The sequence below is a fragment of the Scatophagus argus genome, chromosome 4 (assembly GCF_020382885.2).
Source record: "Scatophagus argus isolate fScaArg1 chromosome 4, fScaArg1.pri, whole genome shotgun sequence".
Taxonomy (NCBI): domain Eukaryota; kingdom Metazoa; phylum Chordata; class Actinopteri; family Scatophagidae; genus Scatophagus; species Scatophagus argus.
This window is the reverse complement of record NC_058496.1, coordinates 22889406-22911240: the sequence shown is the minus strand read 5'-3', so window position 1 is coordinate 22911240 and position 21835 is coordinate 22889406.

The window sequence follows — 21835 nt, the reverse complement described above, 5'->3', positions numbered from 1 at the left end:
AATACTGGATCTAATGGTGTTGGGTTTTTTTCTTTAAAAAATATACAAATTCCCAACGTTTAAGAACTGAAGCCTCATCATTTGAACTTACTAACACACTGAGAGTGAAGTAAAATAAACTTATCGTAACTGGTAAGAACAATCAACACAAAATCAGAAAACTCACATAAAATATTCATGTTATGCTTAGAAGTTAATTCTTCTGAGCTATGAAGCTAAAGCTAAGTATTAAAAGATTCCTTCAAAGGAACGGTTGGAGAAAATTAAGGTATTGGAGAAAATGCTGGCAGCTACTCCTCCTCATCTTTTATCTTGTCTACATAATCACGGGAAAATATAATTTGGATAAGAATATTCTCATAATAAGGTATAGGCTGCTGAAGACAGCTAACAATGAGTAAAAGCTAGAAAATTAAGATCATATAATCATGAATCACCATGAAAATTCTTGCTAAAAAGGGATTTGATAGTTAAAAGTACAAACTTTACCAGTTGTGGTTCAGGGTGAGCAGCAATTGATGGAGTCAAGGCAGTTTTCTGAATCTATACTTTCCTGTAATAATGATAGACAGATGTGACGCTGTGCAACATCATGTGATCTGAAATGTGCCTGGGGTACCATGCAGTATCTCAATTCAGTTCATTTTGTGATGCATGCAAGAACATTATGCTTGTTCTTGTGTTGTGAAATAACAACGTGAATTGGGATGTGTAGACAAAAGGCTTGAGAAAGTCTAAAGTTCGTTTTCAAAAATTTCCAAGGATGTCTGCTAGCAGTGGATTTTCAGGACTCCAATAATGAAGTAATAAGCAACTTATTTCAGACAGCTGAGAAAGCTGCTCCCAGCCAGGCTGAAGAGGCAAACGACAGCCAAGAGGCTAACAGATCCACCACCACCCATGAGAAAGAGGATGATGTTGAGTATTTGAAGGAGAGGGAGAACTGATTTGAAGATTTAGGCTTTCCAAACCCAAAAATGCACACATAAAGTAAGGAATGGATTAAACAGTGTGTTTATCAGCTCCACTCTGTGACACAATCATTAGTATGCTCAGCTAACTGTCTCACAGAATAACCAGGTGTTACAGTACTGTATGTAGCCATCAAGTATATCTTTACGTGATTGTACCCCATTTAAAAGATTTTTGTTTTAAAAGGGGACAACCTCTCATTTCAGCCGGCAAAAATCAGTAGCCAGCTAGAAATGAGGAGTCTGCTCCTGCCATGGACCATATTTTCAGAAATGACAATGAATTTGTCATTATTGTCATGGTAAAACTACACACAGCATGTGATGTTACAACTAATTCAAATAATGGCCAAAACACTGAAAACTGTACCAGAGTTGTAATAAAGCTGAATTACCCTTTAAGTCAAAGCGGCTCCAGGCTATTTCACACATCAACAGCCCCTGTTAGCAGTTTGTTACAACTGTTAAGCAAATCTGAACATTCTGCTGTGCCAGAGGCTTTTGCAGAGGGAATCAGCCCTGAAGACCTTGATTTAAGAGTCAATATGTGTGACAGGCTGCACTCAATCTTTTAATCTCCTGAGCTTTAAGATGTCTGATAGCAACTAGAAATTTTAGACCTCCTGAGAACATCCATAACAATAACACCAGCTATGATAGCATATGTAACCTACTTTCAGGGATCATGTGGTTGAAGCACTTTGAACATGCACTGTTTAACTCTTCAGAGTTAAGGAAACCTTATATTATGTGATAACGATTATTTCTATTCCTGTTAACCCTGCTTGCTTGTGTCTCCTGTCTTTAGGTGGCCTATACATTGACAGTGCCTATTACCAGCCACAGACCATAGCCACACCTATCATCATCCACTTGGGCCCTCAGGATCTTTTCTGACCCCGCTGGTGTACAGAGATCAGCCTCAGCAACAGCCTCGACCTCCTGTTTAATCCCTCACCCTTATTAAACTCTGTCAGCGCCTCTCAATTATTGTGCCGCTGCTCCACAGGGTTGCTCCATCCACATGAGACACAGCAGCAATATTGAAAGCAATATGGAGAGAGAAAACACCTCGGGCAACACACTGTCAAGTCCAGGTTGGGCTTTAGCAAAGAAGAGGCTCAAGCTGAAACTTTGACTCAAAAAATGTCAATGAAACACAAAGCAATACTTTCTCTGCCTTCGGGAGTCTCAACATGTCCCGAAGCAACTTGACTGGAGTCTGAAAAGGTTTTTCAGTAAAGTTGCTGAATTCGAGCAGACCAGTACCGCCCCAATGTCACAACAATGTGACCTGCTGTCAGTAAATATGATATTTACTATCTGTACATATGGATGTATGCAAGTTTTAAATACATACATACACACATACACACATATATATATACTGTATATAAACATGTTAATATGTCAAGGGATTAAGAAGCATATTTATGATATATCTCTACATGTAAATACTGTTGTAGCTTTGTATTTAAAGCGCTCTTCAATAGGCTATGTATAAATATTAATAGTTAAATACATTTTAAAGACTGTCTATAACACTGTATTGGTATGTTGATGCTATATAATCTCTATCTAAACATAATTACACATAGTAGACTAAGTAGTAATTTTCCTTTCCAAAGCACCAAGATAAATATCACTTACAATATGACAATACCCTGTTTTAATGATTTATTATTCAAACAACAAGCTCTTAAACTGAAGAATATCTTTTGTAAACTCTGCTGCTGTTACACATCTGTTGGGTTGTTATTTTAGTTCTCAAACTGGGTGCTGAGGTTCCCACAAGGGGCCGCATAACAAATCATAGGGGGTCACAGGATGATTAACAGAATTATTATCAGACATAAGTATGTTTGTTTTTTAAGAATTGGTCACAAATAGACTACAACCTTTTTTTAAAGGCTCTCAAGCAAAAAAAGGTGGCTTAAATCATTATTACAGATGATCCCCAAAGAAAAGATGCAGATCGTAGTGACATCCTCTATGCTCATTAACAAATATAATAACTTTTCTCATATGTCCGCTTTTCTTGTAATTTTATAATGCAATATCTATACATATTGAACTATTGTATGTACTATAGAAAATACATCGAGAAACAGAAAATTAATTACCTGACAAATTGAGGAAATTCATAATATAACATGGATACAAAAGTCATCAAAGTCTCATACTGTCATAGTTGTGCACATTGTGTTTAAAATACTAGCCATGATGGTGTGTTTTACCCAGAGAGATTACTGGCATGATATTTCTGTATGAACTGGATGGTAAAATCAATTTATATAAAATTCTATATTATGTACCACTTAATCCCTAATTCATACACATATTATGCTTTCTACCCACAGTCAGTAGTGTTTAACTCCCCCATCAAACTTGGCTGAGACGTTTCTCTGCAACCCTAATGCGGACATTGTTTTTAGACATATTTTAGAGGAATAGCAGGTTTTGTTTTGTTTTTTCAACACATATGTCCCTGTGCTTTGAGAGCACATTTATGCTATAGTTACAACAATGTGAGCTGTATTGAATATCAACAAAATAATTTTGTCTTGGTTGATAAGGTGCTCTTTAAGGTTCTGTACAGCAGTGTGGGAGCAGATGCTAGTGGGACAGTGTGTAGGACTTCAAATGTTTGTACATTGTTTTCATAGTTTATAGATTCTATGAAAACATCTTGAAAATAGTAATTTACAAAAGTGGGCTCCAAAGTCCTCACCCGTGATAAAACAGTTTTTACTGGCACACGTAGAAAAAGATGTTTTGATTTAAAGCAATGATTAAGTTTTAGGAAGCTCTACCACTTTAAGATGTTTTTTCTTGCATTATTTCTTGCTGCAGCCTGATCTGGAAAGCACAAGTGTCTGAAGCAATATTCAACTCAGGAACACTCAAACCATTAAACCATTTTAAATATGAGAGTACAGTTGGTTCTGGCAACAAAACTGGGATTCTTGTCTTCTCTGTGTGAAATCAGGAATACAGAACTTGAAAGGTAAAAAGAAAGTGTGTAACAGGAATAGAAGCAGCATGAAAGAAGCCTGAGAAATATGTGTGGTGTCTCTGAAGCTCCTCTTCATCAGGGCAAACAACGCTCCAGTCACGCTCGGCTGCTGCAGAGCTAATTATTCTGAGTGAACAAAAAGGGAGTAAAAGAAATGTCTGATTACATACCACGAGAGTCAAAGAACAGCCCAAAACAAGACACTTAAACCAGCTGTGACACTTAATGAGGAAAAAAACTGCAGGAAGTTTATTAGGAGCCCCGTGGTCCGCCAATGTTCCCCAAACCTCTCCTCTGTGCCGCATGACACACACACACACACACACACACACACAGCTGTATGAACACTGAAATACAGAAGACCAAAAACAGTCTTAACACATTTTAATCCCACTGGATCGAAACTAACACCACTCATCGTCCAGGTAACATCCAGTTTTAATGCTCTTGCATCATACAGCACACACACTCCATCAGTCAAAGTGTTGAGGTTTTTTGCTGTTGGTTTATGACTGAAATATTTATTTACGTCTGTTAAATAAACTTTAGCAATGAATTCTTTGGTCTGAGTATTCCTTTTTTTTCCTTTCTTTTTTTCAGTGCTTGAATCAAATATATGTTAGCAAAAACTGATTTCTCATGTTAAGCATAAATCCATCAAAGTTAAGAGACACTGCACAACATGCTTGATGAAATGTTTTTGGCTGTCTTTCTGCTATGTATGGAGAGTAAAACATCCTGCACTGGGGAAGAGATGTGTGAGATGTGTGAGATGTTTCCACTTTGAAGCCCAAAAAAGTCAAATAAAGTGGAAACGGTAAAAGAAACAATTCATAATCCAGTGGATTTTTGCCAGCAGCAAAGTTCACTGTGGACATGGGAATAACAGCTTGACAGCTCTGAGTCAAAAGAAACAGGCAGTGGGATAACGGATGGGAATTCTGGTCCATGTCATCTCAGTAAACACTTGGCTGTTTACCTTCTTTTTTGGTCATCCAGTTAACAGCTCAGCAAAAACAGGGAAACAGTCAAGCAGAAGTACAAAGTGAGCAAGGTTCACCTACCAGCACCTCCAAAGCTCACTAAAGGAATTGTTAGATCTTTCTTTCTTTAGATTGTCGTTTTGACACCTGTACTTTCTCCAAGTTTATATTTCACTTATTTTTGTTGAATAAAATACTTGGCTTAATCTTTGTTAATGGTGCTTCTTTCATAACCAGGATGGTTATGACACTAACTTAGCCGCTCGTGATTTTTACTGACTTTATAGTTAGCATACACTCATGAGAATATTATCGGTCTCTAATCTCATCTCTAATCCCACACCAATGAACTTTAATTTGAACATGTATTAAGAATAAAAGTGTTTATTAACCAAAACTAAATTTCAGCAGACTACTTTTAAAAGCAGAGAGCTGCTGTCCTTGTTACATTAACCACATGGTTTCACAAATCAGCTCATTCCCAGGTTTGTGACAGCGCTGAGAGTCACTGGAGCATTTGCACTGTGTACACACACACATACACACACACACACACACACACTGTTTAGGCTGCTGAAAAAGTGTCCTGCTGCTGGCCCACAGGCGACTTGTCAGGATCAGACCTCAGCAGGCCTGTGGACTGTGAACCGACATGTTCTTTCACAATCAACTGGAAAGAAGTTGATCGTGAGAAGTTGAAAAGAAGGAAAGCTGGGAGCGGAGAGATTGCTGTTAGCTGCTATTTCAAGCAGTTTCTTCTGTCCTAGTGTCACAGACAAATGAAGTCCTCTCACTGTGTATGGAATAAGTTGTTCTCTCGTGTTTTGGAAATACTTGAGACACCGTGACGCCTCTGTGTTCGATGAAATCAGTGGTGAGGATGTTTTGTGTTTGTTTTTTGGTGAGGCAGAAGCATGCGAGTGCTGACAGCAAGGATGATATCAGATGGAGGTCCAGATCCTGCTGGTATTTTTAGCGGTGAGAGAGAAGCCAGAAGGTGTTGGATTACGCAACATGGGCACATGCCCCCCTCGCTGATGGCAGTTTGTCATCTTATATCAGCACTCAGGACCATGATGCATTGCAGCGTAGACGTTCTTTAGCTGCAGTTTATTCACCTTCTCGCACCGACACAAAACACCTCCAACATCAGCTCAGAGGATGAAGGACAATCACACAGATAGAGACTAACAACGTTTAAAAAGTTTTTTTTTTTTTAAAACAAACTCTTGTAAAAGCTTTCATATTTTTGATCTTCTGTAGCAGTTACAGAAGTTTTTTTCTCTAATTCTAGATTCTAACAGGCTACATGTTAACATTAATTTATGAGTCAAAGGTCATATGAGTTTATATGTCAGTGCTTTTAAATACATTTATGTTTTACTGTACAGTTTTGCTAATTTGGCTTAATGGCTTAATGTTTGCCTTTTCTTTCTTTTTGCCCATTAAATAGTTTTGGTAATTGGTGACTTTATATAGCAACTTCACTTTCAGTTTGTTGATTCTGCTCTAGAGAACAAAAAGCCAAATTCTGCGAAATAAATCAGTAATAACCCTCTTTTTTCTTTTTTCTTTTTTTTTTTTACTCTCCTTTTAACAAAAATGTAAATTTGGGTTCAGATTTTAAAATAGGGCTTATAATAATTTTCATTATTATAAACACATAAAACCAGGATGTCTTTTCATGTTGAATTTTACTTATATTGTGATACTTTACAATAAGGTACACAAAAGTGTCACCTTTATGTTATAGTGGAAGTTAAAGCCAGAAAAATACACAACAAAGTTAAACAACATTAAAAAGTAGAGACTGGAGCCTTGATTAATGCTGTGCAGTAACATGATGAAATTAAATCATTAAATAAATGATTAAGTATGTTATGCTGCAGGCTGTAACCCATGGCCCGGAGTAAGCAACAAAAATTTAAACTAAAATCAGATGTTGTTCAGGGGTTTTGGAGCTTGTTGTTCTCTCACTGCAGAACTGCAGGCAACTGATCCTCTCATCTTTCTTTCTATTTGAGCTTCAGCAAATCCATAAACATGAGGTCTGAAAATACAGGCTTATGTTTAAGGTTTTTATGTGTACCTACAGTGTCCTCTGCTGGTGGAATTTCCTCTGCAGTGAGGCACCATCAAGGCTAGTGGTTTTTCTTGAACACTGATATCAGCCGTGGAGTTTTCAGACTGAGGCTGCTGATACTACTACAACAGGCCTCTGCATTACCATAGATTACAGTATAACTTGCAAGGTTTCCATTGCTTCCACCTTCTTTAAGTTGTACCTGCTTATTTTCTTTCTTAGTTCAAAGTCTTCATATATATATATACCTTCTCTCAACCTAGCATGCTTTGTCAGAATAGTTTTTACGGTAGGTACATAAATAAAGTATAATTATGAAGCCAAACAGGACAAACAAAACAGAGAAAATAGAGGACCTGAATGAGTGAATTTACACAGAAGAGGAAGAAGCCCAAAAAAGACCCCTCATTAGATAGCAGGAGGCCTGTCTGCACTGAGAAACACTGGCCCCTTGTCTCTTATTAAAGTGAACAAAAATACCTTATTGTCTCTGCCAAATATTTAAGTTCAAGCAGGCCGTTGTCACACGGTGTTTTTATTTTATTTTGGTCACAGCCTCAGTGAATCACTCTCCAGGCTGCTCTGCACAGATTTCCAAAAAGGTACTCAGTGTTTTAACTGTCTGCAGTAAATAAAAGTACTTTGTGCTCATCACGAGGAAGCTCTGAGGTTTGTTCAGACTCCCATCCAAAAACTTTAGTTTTCTCCCATTATGCAACATCTCAGATCACATTTATTATACCTCTGTCATGAGAACATGAGAATCACGAAAACGATAAACTGAGCTTTAAGGACTATTTTCTCCACAGGACAGTGGCCCACATACAACATCAGCAGCCATGAAAACCTTCTGTCCTCCGGTGGTTTCACTTCTCAGACGGCTGTGGTGATGTAAAGCCTGAAGAACACAGGCTGTGCTGGCGCAGTGTGACATCACTCTTAAGTGCAGCTACAGGTGCAACAATGTAACACTTCTGACCACAACCAACGTCACGCAACATGAGGCGAAACAGAGGTTAAAGCAGAGAGCACAGTCAAATTACTGCTTTTCAGCCTGAATTTGACAAACATGCATCACAGCACACGGACGCATTTCCTTAAATTGAGAGAGAGGGTCAGCATCAGACTGACTCACTGTCAAGACAAGATGTTGTATCAGACATATGTGAGTTACACACGTGTAACAGTTATGTACCGGAGATCAATGATGATAAATGATTAGCAGATTAATACATTTGTTAAAAGAAAGAATATTAGTTTAACATTTATGAAGATTGACTCAAGTTCTTTTCCAGACAAAAGTGCATAAAATTATGTTATATGGTAGTAACTCTTACATGGTGGTTTTCAGCCAGAAATGCAATTTGAACACATCACATGGGGCTCTGGACGCGTCTCTACCATTTTAAAACAAATGAGCCATTACTGTAAGAAATAACCGAAGATTAATTAAGTAAGCAGATTAATTAATACACTAATAAAGAGTTGCAGCCAGAACTGCAGTCACCATGAAAGATCAGCTTTAAGTCACATGTGAGGGTGAAGACCAGCATGAGACCTGCAGCCTCACTGTGGTTCTGGTTTGTGTTTGCTGCACCTGCAGATCATGAGACAGACTGATAACAGAGCTGCTCTCTCTCCTCAACACTGAACTGCATTGTAGTGAAGCAGCCACAGGCTAACTGATGCTGATCTTAAAAAATTCTGGAAAAATAACTTGCAAAATGCAAAAACCTTCCCAAAGGAGTCAGTGATTATACGAGTGCTTAACTTTTGCTCAACCTGTAAACAATGTTTTATTGCTTCTAACTGAATCATTCTAAAGTTTAGTTTCACTCTCTGCTGTTTACTGATCATTTTCCAGCTATAACAGAAACATTTAAGTTGTGTTAATTAACTGCTAAAGCTAAATGAAAATCTCTTGCAGCTGCTGCTGCAGCTCAGTACAGATGGATCAACAGAAAACAATAAAATCAACTATTTTAATCATTGTCCCTGAACAAAAATGACAAATATTTGCTGGTCCCAATTTCTTGGATATGAAGATTTGTTGTTTCAATTCAACTTTCTTTGTCAAGCCTGATCGTAAATCGAATATCTCTGAGTTTTGAACAGAGCCTGTCCAGTGCAGACGAGGTCCATCAGCATCAAATTAAGAAAATCAAACAATACTTATCTGTTTTTTTTTTCTGCAAATCTAGCATGAACATACTTTTGCAACCTCTTAATCACACTGAATTGCCAACACTGGCAATATGGAATAAAAAAGTAATTCAGCACAGTTAGAAATGGCATTGTGATTGACATTAGGCAGCACTTAACTGCAGTGATAAAATAAGCCAGTAGCTAACAGGCATTAATGTGCAAGAGATTTTGATTGAATCAAGCTATAGATTTATAGATATGAAGATTTCAATTTGTTCAACCCTGAGTAGCGCTGCAGCTAATTCTTATCAATTAATCTGCTGATGATAAAGTGGCTGGTCAATAAGAAGTCAGAGCATAGATAACATCACAGTCAATATGATGTCTTGTTGGTTGTTTTGCCAACAACACACATACCCAAAAGATATTTTGTTTTCTATTACATCACTCATCACTCTTTTTATTTTTGGGGCGTCTTGCTAAATTATTGTGAAGACCAGACTTGTGAAGACCAGACTGCCTCATCACCCCCATGCTGAGCAGAAAATCAATTTCTGTGTAGCATGGCCACCCGTCGTACAGATTTACTGTCTCCTGGCAAGACTCCCTTCCATTAGCAGACAGAGGAGGGAAGATGCAAGTGTGATGGTTATAGCAACAGGAAGCAAAGCTGACTACCTTCCTCCCACTCAAACCCGACCACCTTCACTCTTCATACACACAGAGTCTTAACCCACAAAACAAAGAGTTAACCTTGTGGGCACCAGCTTATTGTTCTCTATACCTCACAATGTGACTGTACTGAGTTTTTTTCCCAACCAACATAATTAATACAAGGGTACACACACACACATACACCTACACACTGCATGTTCTCCATAGTGGTCCATAGATTGCCCTCCTGCTGTTTTCAATGATTAATTAGCTGCTGGTTTCATTATTGATGCCATGTTTGTGTGCAGCAGAGAAGCCTTGCTGAATAATGGATTGAACCCATGACTCTGCTGCTGCTGCTGCTGCTGCTTTTGGGGTGGGGGGTGGAGAGTAAAGGGACCAAGGATGGCAGGGAACAAATTAGGACGAGGGGAACAGAGGACGGGATGGTCATGGGAAGAGGTCATGGTCCTCTGTGGTTACTCTATGGATGGTCTACTTTAAAACACTGTGCCTGAACATAAGCAGTCCAGTATAATCCAGTATTTCAGTGGATTATGGGTTTATTTTTACACAATCTGGGTAGCGGCAACAGACAGGCAGCTGAGTGTCTGATGATACCCAGCCACCAGGGGACAAAAGCAATGAAGTGTGACTGAATTACTATTTGTTGAACATACTTGTTAAGAGTGTTAGCAAAGGTTTTGAGGTCCAAAAGTCGACTTTATATTCTCATCTAAACTCAGCTCAAGTCAGGAAAGGAAAACAAATAGCAAAATGGTGAATGTAGTTCCACTGCAGAGCGGCAATCCGTGGACTTGGATGGTGTCGAGTGTTATTAGAGAATTTATTCAAATCAGTTCAAAGAGAAAACAGCTTTGTTAATGTGACAGCTGTGGCCTTCTTCTGCCAAAGCCGCACAACAATCTAATTTGTCGAGCTTGGCAGAAGGAATGTGAGTTCAACAGTGATGAAAAGTCTCTCATTATAAAATGTGGAGAAACCCTTAAAGGGCAGTTGTCCTGGTTATTTTTGGCTCTGTGCTAACCCTGGTTGCTCATTTGCGATGCATCTTCGCAGTGTGTTATCCAATCAGCTCATTAAGTGTTTATCAGACTTTCACATGTAGTTGTGCTAAGGTAAGATTGCGTTTGTGTCAGTTTATGTCCAGTCTGCAGTGTGATACTTTCTTAATTACAGCTGAAGTATAAGTTCCGATGTATCTAATGTCCTTTTTAATACAATATATGTTAAATGTATGAAAAGGTTATTGGATGCTGCAATTGCGACTTCTGTTCAAGCTGACAGTCAGCAGCAGAAAGTAACATTTACTTAGGTACTAACCATGCATGCAATTGTACCTTTAGTATTTGTATTTTATTTGATTATTTTGGTTTTCTGCTACTTTATACTTTTTCTCAATGACATTTCTAAAGGGAAGAATTGCAAGTTTTACTCAAGCGTTGTATCCTTTCACAAAACATGTCACTACTATTATATAATTCACAAATGACCAGCTTGTTGCACCTGGAGAGGAATGTATCTCCACACTGCATCTCTGACATCTCACAGCCTTGGCTAAAAACCTCATATTTGCACTTTGCTTGCTTTCATCACACACTCTGCCTTGAGAGTAAGGCTGAGCTGATAAGATTCCATAACTCTTGAACTTTCATAATATGGCTAATAAGATGACAAATGCATTGCAATCAAACTTTGATAGGAAGGTGTCTGACTGAAAAGCTGACAGGGAGAAGTGAAGGGAAAAACACTGTCTGTCTGCATCTTGTCCCTTTAAAGCTGCCATCATGTGCACTCAAGCGGAGACACTTTGATGTGGTTAACAGCCTCCAAACAAACTGCAAATCAAAAACCACTCAGATGTTTCGAATATTTTTTCTAATATATATCAACATTAAAAGTTTCAACATTCATCCTTTATTTTTCCTAAAATGGCTTGTTGCAGTTGTTGACATGCCTCATTTAAACCGACAGCCAGAGCCAGCTGGGAAGCCTGAATGTTAAGAATGCTAACAGGGCACTTCAGAGAAACTGCTTTAAAATAACACTTAAAACCTCACTTGATCTTCTGTCTTCCTCCTGCTTTTGCTCTGACAGGATTCAGTCCAGATTTCACACACACGAAGCTTGTTAAATAAACCAGATTATCAAAAGAGATGACAGCAACAGGCTTTTTATTAAAATCCAAAAAAACATAACAGCACTGCTGTATACAGTGCACTCAGTTCTTGGGCCAGACTGTCTGACTATAGTGATATGCTTTTGTGTAATCACACATTTCTGTCTTTGTGACAGAAGACAGTGGGGACACTCAGTTCTTTGTTTCTTCAAAGTGCCCTTTGTAGATTAAAGGTACAAGGCATTTGATTTAGATTTCCATTACTTCCATATCTACCCACAGGAAATGACTTTTGAAGTCCTCTGTGCAAAGCAGCTTAATTCACACAAGAGGTAACTTATTTGTCCTGTCACAGCATCACAGCATCAATCCATTTTCTATACCGCTTATCCATCAGGGTCGTGGGGGGGCTGGAGCCTATCCCAGCTGACTACGGGCGAGAGGCAGGGTTCACCCTGGACTGGTCACCAGTAAGTCACAGGGCTGACACACAAGGACAGACAACCACACACACACACACTCACACCTAGGGCCAATGTTGAGCAGCCAGTTAACCTAATGTGCATGTTTTTGGTATTGTGGGAGGAAGCCGGAGTACCCGGGGAAACAGGGGAGAACATGCAAATTTCACACAGAAGGGAAACCTGGAAACCTCTTGCTGTGAGGCGACAGTGCTAACCATCACACCCATCTGAGCCAATTTAAAAATGTTAATGACAATTTTAAAAACAAAATACGAGCAATCAACATCAACTGAAGACATTTTTGAGCCAATGGCACCACCACTGATCCAGATAACCCCTATTAAGCAGTGTAGTTTTTTTGTAGACTGTTCCTGTTGGTTCTGGTGCTGTGTGTTCTCATGAGCATGAAGGTAAAGAATAAACGTGTGTTTGCGTATGTGTGTTTACATGCATTCCTTTCACTCAGTGTAAATTGTCAGTAACGTAATCAGAACACAGTAAAGTCGGTCACTCTCAGATGTGGTCACAGAGTTGCTGCTGATGTAACAGCACATCTCATCAGACATGTATCAGCACGCTCCTGCATCTGCTGAATGATGCTGAACTTCTCTGGGTTTTGGACTGTTGGTTTAGACAATAATTTAGAAATGTCAAATTGTGACCAGCATTTTCCACTACTGTGGACTGTCGACCTAACAATCGATCAAGAAAGTAACCTGAAGATTTCATCAGTAATAAAAATACTTTTCGGTGTTCTGTTGTATATTTAATAATCAGTCTAAGATGACATTTTAACAGAAGAAAACATCATAAGCTCTCTCTGTTATACATTTTGCTACCCAGCCTGAAAACTTCAAACGCTTTTTCAGAACTTTGTTGCCTCTGTAGTTACTGCTCTGAAAACTCAGCTTTCTGTAATGAAGCTTTAGTTTTAAAAAAAAGTGCTTGAATACTGAGGAAAGACACACAGAGAGAGAGCATTTAGTGAGTGGAAAAGAATGACAGGAAGTGAGGATAATTAACAGAGAGGGAAGCTGAGGAATTTCAGCTTTCTGTATGAGAGGTTCCCACCACAGACCTGCAGAGCTCCACACCGCACACTGCTAAAAATGTCAATATGCCCAAGTTATTTATTCTGCCAGCATAATAAAGCAAATTACACACCCACAAAACGTGTCAAATCACACTGAATGCAAAGTGATAATCTCAGATAAAGTGATCTATCTGCAACTAATGTATTTACAACATACTTTTACTCTGTTGTTCAGAATTATTCATGTGGTAATGATTATTGGTTTATGGATTTTAAGGAGATATATTAACAGTAATGTCAGATATTTTTTGCAGCACAGTGTTCCTTGGCCATGATAATCATCAATGTTTATATTGTCTCTATTTCTGGCTATCAAGGTCACTCACACAAACATGCACACACACACATATATAAACACAAGGACGAGGATTACATCACTCTGCTATTAAAGATTGCTATTTTTGCCAAGTCTGACACACAAAAACTGCAAGAGGTACACAAAAGAGGTATTTGTGCACTCGTGTTTTTTGTTTTTGTGGGGACAAAGAAACAAAGAGTTATCTTTGTCCTCACACTTTCAAAGAGCTTTTCAAGCAATTAGACTTTAGCCAGGAAAGTTTAGATTTTGGAGCCCCACTCTGACACACACACACACGTCTTTTGCTTCCAAACTCCAGCGGAATTTATTTTTACTATTGTGATTCAATCATCAATCAATCAGTCAATCAATCATTCAAAGGGATTGTCTTTACCTTGTTGGCTGTTGCTTCATCAGTCATAGTTGAAATCATATTGATAACAGTATTGATACAGTGTGCAGCTTATTGCACTGAGAAACCCTGTAGGCCAGTTGAGCAATTGAAGGTACAGATGCAGCAGCAACAGTTTAATAGTTTTGTTTTATTTTGTCTTTGTTTTGTTTGTTTTTTTAAAGAAATCAAATGGCTTGTCTTTGTGCTCTGGATGTGTTGTCTCCAAGTGGTGTTTCAAACTGTCAGAAGCTTGTATTTTCAGATGCACAACACACAGTGGTCTCTTCTTCTTACCCACTGCTGTACTGGTGAAGCCGAGGGCAATACATGCCACCTCGTATTTTGACCTGGAAGTTGAGCTTTGACTTGGTGACGACACCCAGATGGGTGTGCCCCCAGTTTGAGAACCACTGTTTTATGCGGTCTGCCTGGTTAGGGTGCAGAGATCAAGAAGAGATCTGAACTTGTTCCACCTGGAGAAAGAGCACCAGCTCACTCTCATTGCAACTCATGTCAAAAATTGGTTTGATAAGAACTAAGCACAAAAAGGTTGGGGGTGCTTTGCGTCATGGGTAAAGCATTAAGGTGGCTGCTGACAGCATGGACTAGGCACAAGACCACCACCGAATCTGCTAGCAGCCAGAAATCAAAGGAGCTGTGGAACAGCAGAAACACATTCTTATTATATCTGTACATTGCACACCTTTCTTAAACTTGAAACCGAGGACATCTTCATGTTTCACTTTGTGTGATGTCTTGTCTCTCTCTCTCTCTCTCTCTCTCTCGTCAGTGTGAATGCTGTGCTGCCTCTGCTGTGTTTGTGTAATCTGGCCTCTTTTCAGGTCTCTGTGATGGAGAGGGTCGTTTTGTCATCATAATGTGAATATACTGTAATTTTTTTTGTTCAACTGCTCTATACACATGAAAAGCATTATATGTCTGTCTGTCTGTATTGTTTTATTCCTGTTAAAGAGTTTTGGAAGGTTTTTCCTCATCTGAATCAAGGTGCTATGTATGGATGTATCATATGCAGTATAGCCTGTCGAGCTCCTCGGGGAAAACTGTGTTATGTGATATTGGGCTATATAAATAAAACTGACACTTGAAATTCCTTGGTCAGTGCTTTGCACATTCCATACTCTTTGTTTAAATCTCTGTACAGCTCTATTTAACATTATTGCATTTTTAAAATTTAGTATTTATGATTCTTAGTTTCTGTAGTTGTGCTATGTTTCTTGTAATGAACCTGAAACACTAGAATTCCTTATATGTGAAAATCTGCTTACAGGCTAAACTAATTCTGATAACAACTTTGGTAGAGATCTGTGTAGATCATGCTGTGTTCCCACACGTCTCTCTCTGTGGGTGTGTGTGTGTGCGTGTGTGTGTGATTGCAGTCAGGTGAGTCGTTGCGGCTCCAGGCTCATTTCCTCAGCTCTAAGAATAACCAGCATCATGAACAGGCTGTTTTAACGCCCCTCCTCCTCTCTGATTACAGATAGGACCTCCACCTCCTTATCGCTCAGGTTCCCAAACACCAACAATGCAGCCACTCACAGGACCACACTACAAAAAACTGCATTAGTAAGTAATTTTAATCTTGTTTCCAAGCTTACCCTAGATACAAGATAAATGCTGCTGCTGCTGCAACATTTCTTTATGATTGGTTATATTGCCAAAAAAACCCACAATTCTAGAAAATAAGAAAAGACAAATTAACATTGAGCAGATGAAAGCACAGTGGACTAATAAAAGTGTCTCAATTTCATTTCAAAGAAATTACCGTAAAGATGAAGATGTGCGACACATCCCTTCACTGGAGGTCTGTCTGGAGTTTCTGATCTGATCTTGATCAGATGTAATCAGTTGGAACCAATCATTTCGTTACTTTTCCATGTGAACTTTTTTAAACATAAACATAACTTTTTCTCCTTTTTCTCCTCTTATTGAGCCTGACTGATATCATGTCAACTGAAAGTCTCTGTTCTGACCCGACATCCTGGAAGTTGGAGGACAGATCAGAGGAGTCACAGGATAATTTAGTAAAAAGATTAAGGCATGGATAACTTTTTATTTAAGCAATTTAAAAGTCCTGATGATAAATCTAATTCTGAGACGGAAGAATCTCGATTACGCAACTGTTAATTTAAGTATTATGAAGTATAAAGTATTTTTGAATATTGTTTTAATGTTTTTTGCATGGGGTCTGATGTTAGTGGACTATAAATAAAGACCATCTGGAAATTCAGCAAATGTAGTGGTCTGGTAGTTGGGATGGATGGGGAGACACAGCTATGTGTGTCATCTGCATAACATAGAAATAAAATATGGAGATCTAAACTTATTTGGTGTATTTTTTATGTTTTAGCAAAAGTGAGATGTGCCTGGTAAGAGAAGAGCCACTGATAAAATCTTTTTCAGCAACTTAGTTGGAACAATCTCAAGGCAGATGGTAGTCGGCCTCATGTCAGGAAGAGCAACCAGGCTACAGGAGGGTCTCCTCATTTCACATTACAAAACATGGAACATTTAAAAACAGGTTTCAGATCAATAAAAAGAATATCCAGCAGTGAGTGTTGCTTTCATGCCAGCGGATGTCACATCTATCACATGACACAATGGAAATGATTGCGTGTGGGTGGAGCAGAGCCGAGTCGGACCATCCAAACTAAATACATAAAATCTCACCCACCTCTAAACCTCAACCCCCCTCTACTGCTCACAGTCCTGGTCCAAATTTGGCACTGTTGGCCTCTGTGAAAAGGCATTTCCCTCCGGGGGATCAAACCTCTGTGTAACTCTTGCAGTCAGAGTCTGACAACATCTTGATTTTCCCACAGGAAAATAAAAACCTAAACTTTGACATGACATGTTTTTGAGTCGGAGGATCAAAGATGTGAGAGGAGAAGCTTTGTGGGATCCATCTGTGCCACACAACAAACCCAATGCAATGCAGGAAGCAGCTGCTATTAAGTTTTCAGAAAGAAATCAGAAAAACAATCACACAGTCAGGTCATAAAGAAAAATAAATTAGAGAAAGTGCAATATTGAGTGATAAGAGACCCCACTGTAAAATGTAGGTTTTTAAAAATATAGATTTTTATACATTTGAAATAACTTGCAGTGAATAAACAGGGTTGGACAAATATATATTGGACTGATGTCATTTAAGTAAAAATGACAAAACGTTTTTGGTGTCAAGTTTCTCAGAAGTGAAGGTTTGTTGTTTTTTCTGTATTAAATCGTGGCAAACTGGAGATCTTTTGAGCTGCTAAGCAGACTAAACAAGACATTGAAGACACCTGCACTGAATGGATTAGCGAAAAGCACACCTTCTTCTCTGGTTAATTTATCCATAAACAGTTCCTAAATTGATTTTTTGGGAATTTCACAATATCATAACATTGGAGTGTCATGATATATCAGCGCTGATGGTAGCCATGATATTTAAGAATAAAATATTGTTATATTTGAAAGAAAAGACATGATAATACCAGGTGAATAATCCAGCACAGATGTTAGGCCTTGTGGACCTTTTGCCCATCTGGTTACCTTTTCACTATTCATTAAGTGTAACTGTTTATATTTATTTGTATAGTTATGGTTACAGACCCTCTCTCTCTCTCTCTCTCTCCACCCCCCTACACTTGTATTTTATGCAAATTATTTGCAAAAGAGCAACACAAAATAAACAAAGTTCAAGATGACTATGGCTGACAGCGTTATTATGTGCTATGGATATCACAATAACATCTTTATTGTGAATTCTCTTGGCTACAACAATCATATGGTAAAAATCTGATAACGTGACAGCCCTATCACAATATACATATATCAATATCTCTACATAATTGTATCCAAAGAATAAGTGGAAAAGGGGCAGTATTAGGGACCCAGCAGCTCACTTTTCACAAGGGAGTGTATCCTTAAAAGTATAACTACAGCTTCATAACAAGCTGCTGACTCAAAAAGGACCTTTATTCATCTGAATTTGTTCATGAGTTTTAATGTTCAATGATGGACAAAAGTGTTTCAGAGACTTTTCAGACATAAAAACTGAAATTATCAACGACCCCCCCCACCCCCACCCCCAGAAAACAAAAAGCAAAAACAAAACAGGATTCATTGAGACAATTCCATATTGTACAGTCCCAATCACTAACTTCCATGTGAGCCTAATCAATTGCGTCAAACCCAAATAGTCATGTAATGTGAACTCAACAGGAACAGTTGGTTGATACGGAAAAAGAACAGTCATGTGAGCCAAATAAAGCAAGGCTCTGCAGAGGGACAAACAGGAGACAGAGCTGGAGGAATGCGTCACATCTGGAGGGATTACAGTTGGCATATTATAAAACAAGATGTGGACTGGTTCTGTTGTCTGTCTAGTGACATTATCATCATGATACTTGTTGGACTAAAAACATTTTTATTTTCAAATGTTTGATTTTACGTTTTAGGGTAGTCAAATTTAAACTTACTGTAGAGTTAGACATCAAAGCCAAAGTAAACAGAATGTAGTAATGTACTGATCTATAACTCTAGACTTATTGTATGAGTAACAAATGCTGTCTGAAATTAGTTAATCCAGGAAATTTCTCATGTATTGAATTTTACCTCCACAACAAAGACCGGCTTTCTCTGCTGAAGTCACAAGTCTCTGTTTTAGACAGCTGCTTTTTGAGTTTGCTGACACAAATTCAGGATTAACACCAGCTTTGCACAAAATCATCAGTTCAATAGAATCACACACAAGTAAATCCACTCAAATGTTTCACAATGAGTTCATCTTTAGTGACCACACAAAATTCTCTCTGTTGACCAACAGCAAACCATCTTGACAGTGATAACCTTGGATGGAACAGAGAATCCAAGATTAAGATAATTACAAGTCTTTCCCATGTTGCACCATAAATCCATATTTCATATAATCCACAAGAGTTGACCAAAGAGTGCTAGGGTGCTACAAGTTAGTTCATCCTTTCTTTAGCTACTTAGAACTGCTTATTTTGTAAGAACTTGTGGATGAACTTCAGTTCAATCAGTGGTAAAAGACATGATTTTATCTGGCATTGTTTTGTATGTATTTCTGTACCTGGATCACCAAATGTGAAGAAATCTGTCATTTACAGTATTGGAAGATACCTTGCATGACATAACCCATACATAAGTGTGCAAGAGTCCCCAAAAACTTGCAAATTTATCTTCAATTTATTGAAAATTGACATGAAATTAATATTTCATGATGCACTTCACTTGTTATTGTCTTTCTTTTATACATACATACATCTAAACTTGTATTTTTTATTTTTAGTCTATGTTGCTGAATGAGGAATACTACTGGTTTTTTTTTTATTATTATTCATTTATTTTATTCTAATATGCCAACAAAATATAGCCATAAATTTTGTGAGGGGTTAGAGTTCAACCAGATGTAATCCTGAGTATGGTAACAAATCCCAATCCCATCCTGTATTTAGTGTTGTTAAGGAATTAAACAAGTAATAAAATATCTCAATTAGACTTCCAAAGTGGGCTTCCCAGCTGTGCTGTGCAAATTAGTCTGATGGTGCATTTTTGAAAATGTTAAATCAAATCAAAAGACACTAATAAGAGTATCTCAGTTTAATCACATGATAACACCTCCTTATTTACAATAATCTGCAGCAGATTTTCAAAGCATTGTGTTCAGATTACATGCTGAATAGCAAAAGGCTCAACCAGAGTTAACATAATTAAAGCCCTTTCTCTGTGATTTTCTTCTCCTATTATTGATTTGTTAAGATTTGAGGGAACACCAGCAAGCTGTATTGCGCTGACTCCCACTGTCGAGCAGCAATGTGCTGCTGGCAAGGAAAATAATGCAAAACTACAAATATTCTGCGTGATTATTTGGCCAATAATTTAACTTTGATGCTTTGAGGCTCAAAAGTTGTCCCACTCTGTTTTTTAAAGCTCCCCTTCCATTTTTTGTAGATTTGCATAATTTTGTCTCAACAGCAGCATTAGGAGAGGATAACAGGCATGCCAGAAGGTTTTCTGCAGGTCATTGTTGTTTTCTGACATGAATCGTAGCAAACAGGAACTCTTGGACCCTATAACATGATAAGCCATCTGTGTTACACAACAGCAGTTAAGATAGTAAGACAAAGAGTACAGTCAGTAAACCGCTTTCAGTAGCATCATGAGACAGGAACACTGATCCAGAATCATGCAGTTAAAGTCTGTTGGAGGAGCATGTTTTTACATCGACCCCAGCAGGGATCAAACATATCAACACTTTGCAGGAAATTACATTTTCATAGCAGGTACTCTGTACGTAACACATACTGTTACATTAAAAAATATTATATAAATAGAACAGATTGGGGGCAGCATAGTCGGTGGGTGTCCCCCCCCCCCGACAGCAGCTGGTGTGCTCATAGCACAGGAAATGTCCCACATTTACACTCTGAACCCCAACCTTATTTTGACCACTGAACTGGTGAAAAAAAATCCTCTCAACATTCAGCAATAGTTGTTTTTAAAGTCACAATGAAATAAAACACAACTTTTTAAAAATTTGTTGTAGATGTTCAAATTAACATCTACAAGGAAATGACAACTGGGCAAACTCCAGCTAAATCTCCAGATGAGCTACTGAACTGAACTTGTGCCAACTATTGTTTCCAAAGAACACAGGCTTTGAACGTTTTTAAAGTCATTTTTCTTGTGATCTCACACGCATTAAACAATAAATGTGAATTTTATTTATTTTGATACCCAAATCCTATCAGAAACATTTTAAATCCTATTCGATTTATATATGATTGTGGGCACACTATAGAAAGACATATAAAGGATTAAATACACTCAGGTCAACCCTGAAACTGTGTAACAGACTGATGAGATGTGGGCTGGCACAGACACAACATCCAGTCTGCTGCTGGACAATCTTCAGAGAATGTGAGAGAAGAGGGTATTTCCATCCAGTTTATGTTAATTACCTTGAAATAAGCATAATAAGTCAATATATATTCAATACATTAAAATACATGATTTAAAAATAGTTTGATCACAGTAAATGATGTGAAAAACACTATACAGTTGGAAGCAGAGATGGCAGCTACTGTTATTCTGCCAACTAGGTTAGCAGGTGTTACCTGTTCTCATTCATGGTTAAATTTAGGGGTAACAAAGTCATTTTTGATGAACCAAGAGGTTGGTTCACCTGCCATAACATATAAGAGTTCAGAAATGAAGTGTTAAAATGTAGCTTTGGCTACAGCCAAGCAAAGGCTAGCTTATCTGAAATCTGATATTTGCAGCTCTCTAGCTTAGCTGGCTGTTCAGAGTGCAGTATATGAGACATTAATTTATTTAACCTTTTAGCTAAGTTTGGCTAGTTCACAGCAATGTTAATTAATGCAAGGTTTCCCTGTTAAGTAGACCAGTAAATTACAAATCATAACAGCAACTGTAGTTTATCTTTTAGTTTGATTTATTTCAGTTTATTGTTCGCTTAAAATTTTGCATGCTGTTCCTTAAAATAGATCATTTAAAAAAAAAAAAATCACATTTTGACTAAATGTTGCCTTTTGCATTTGCCTTTGGA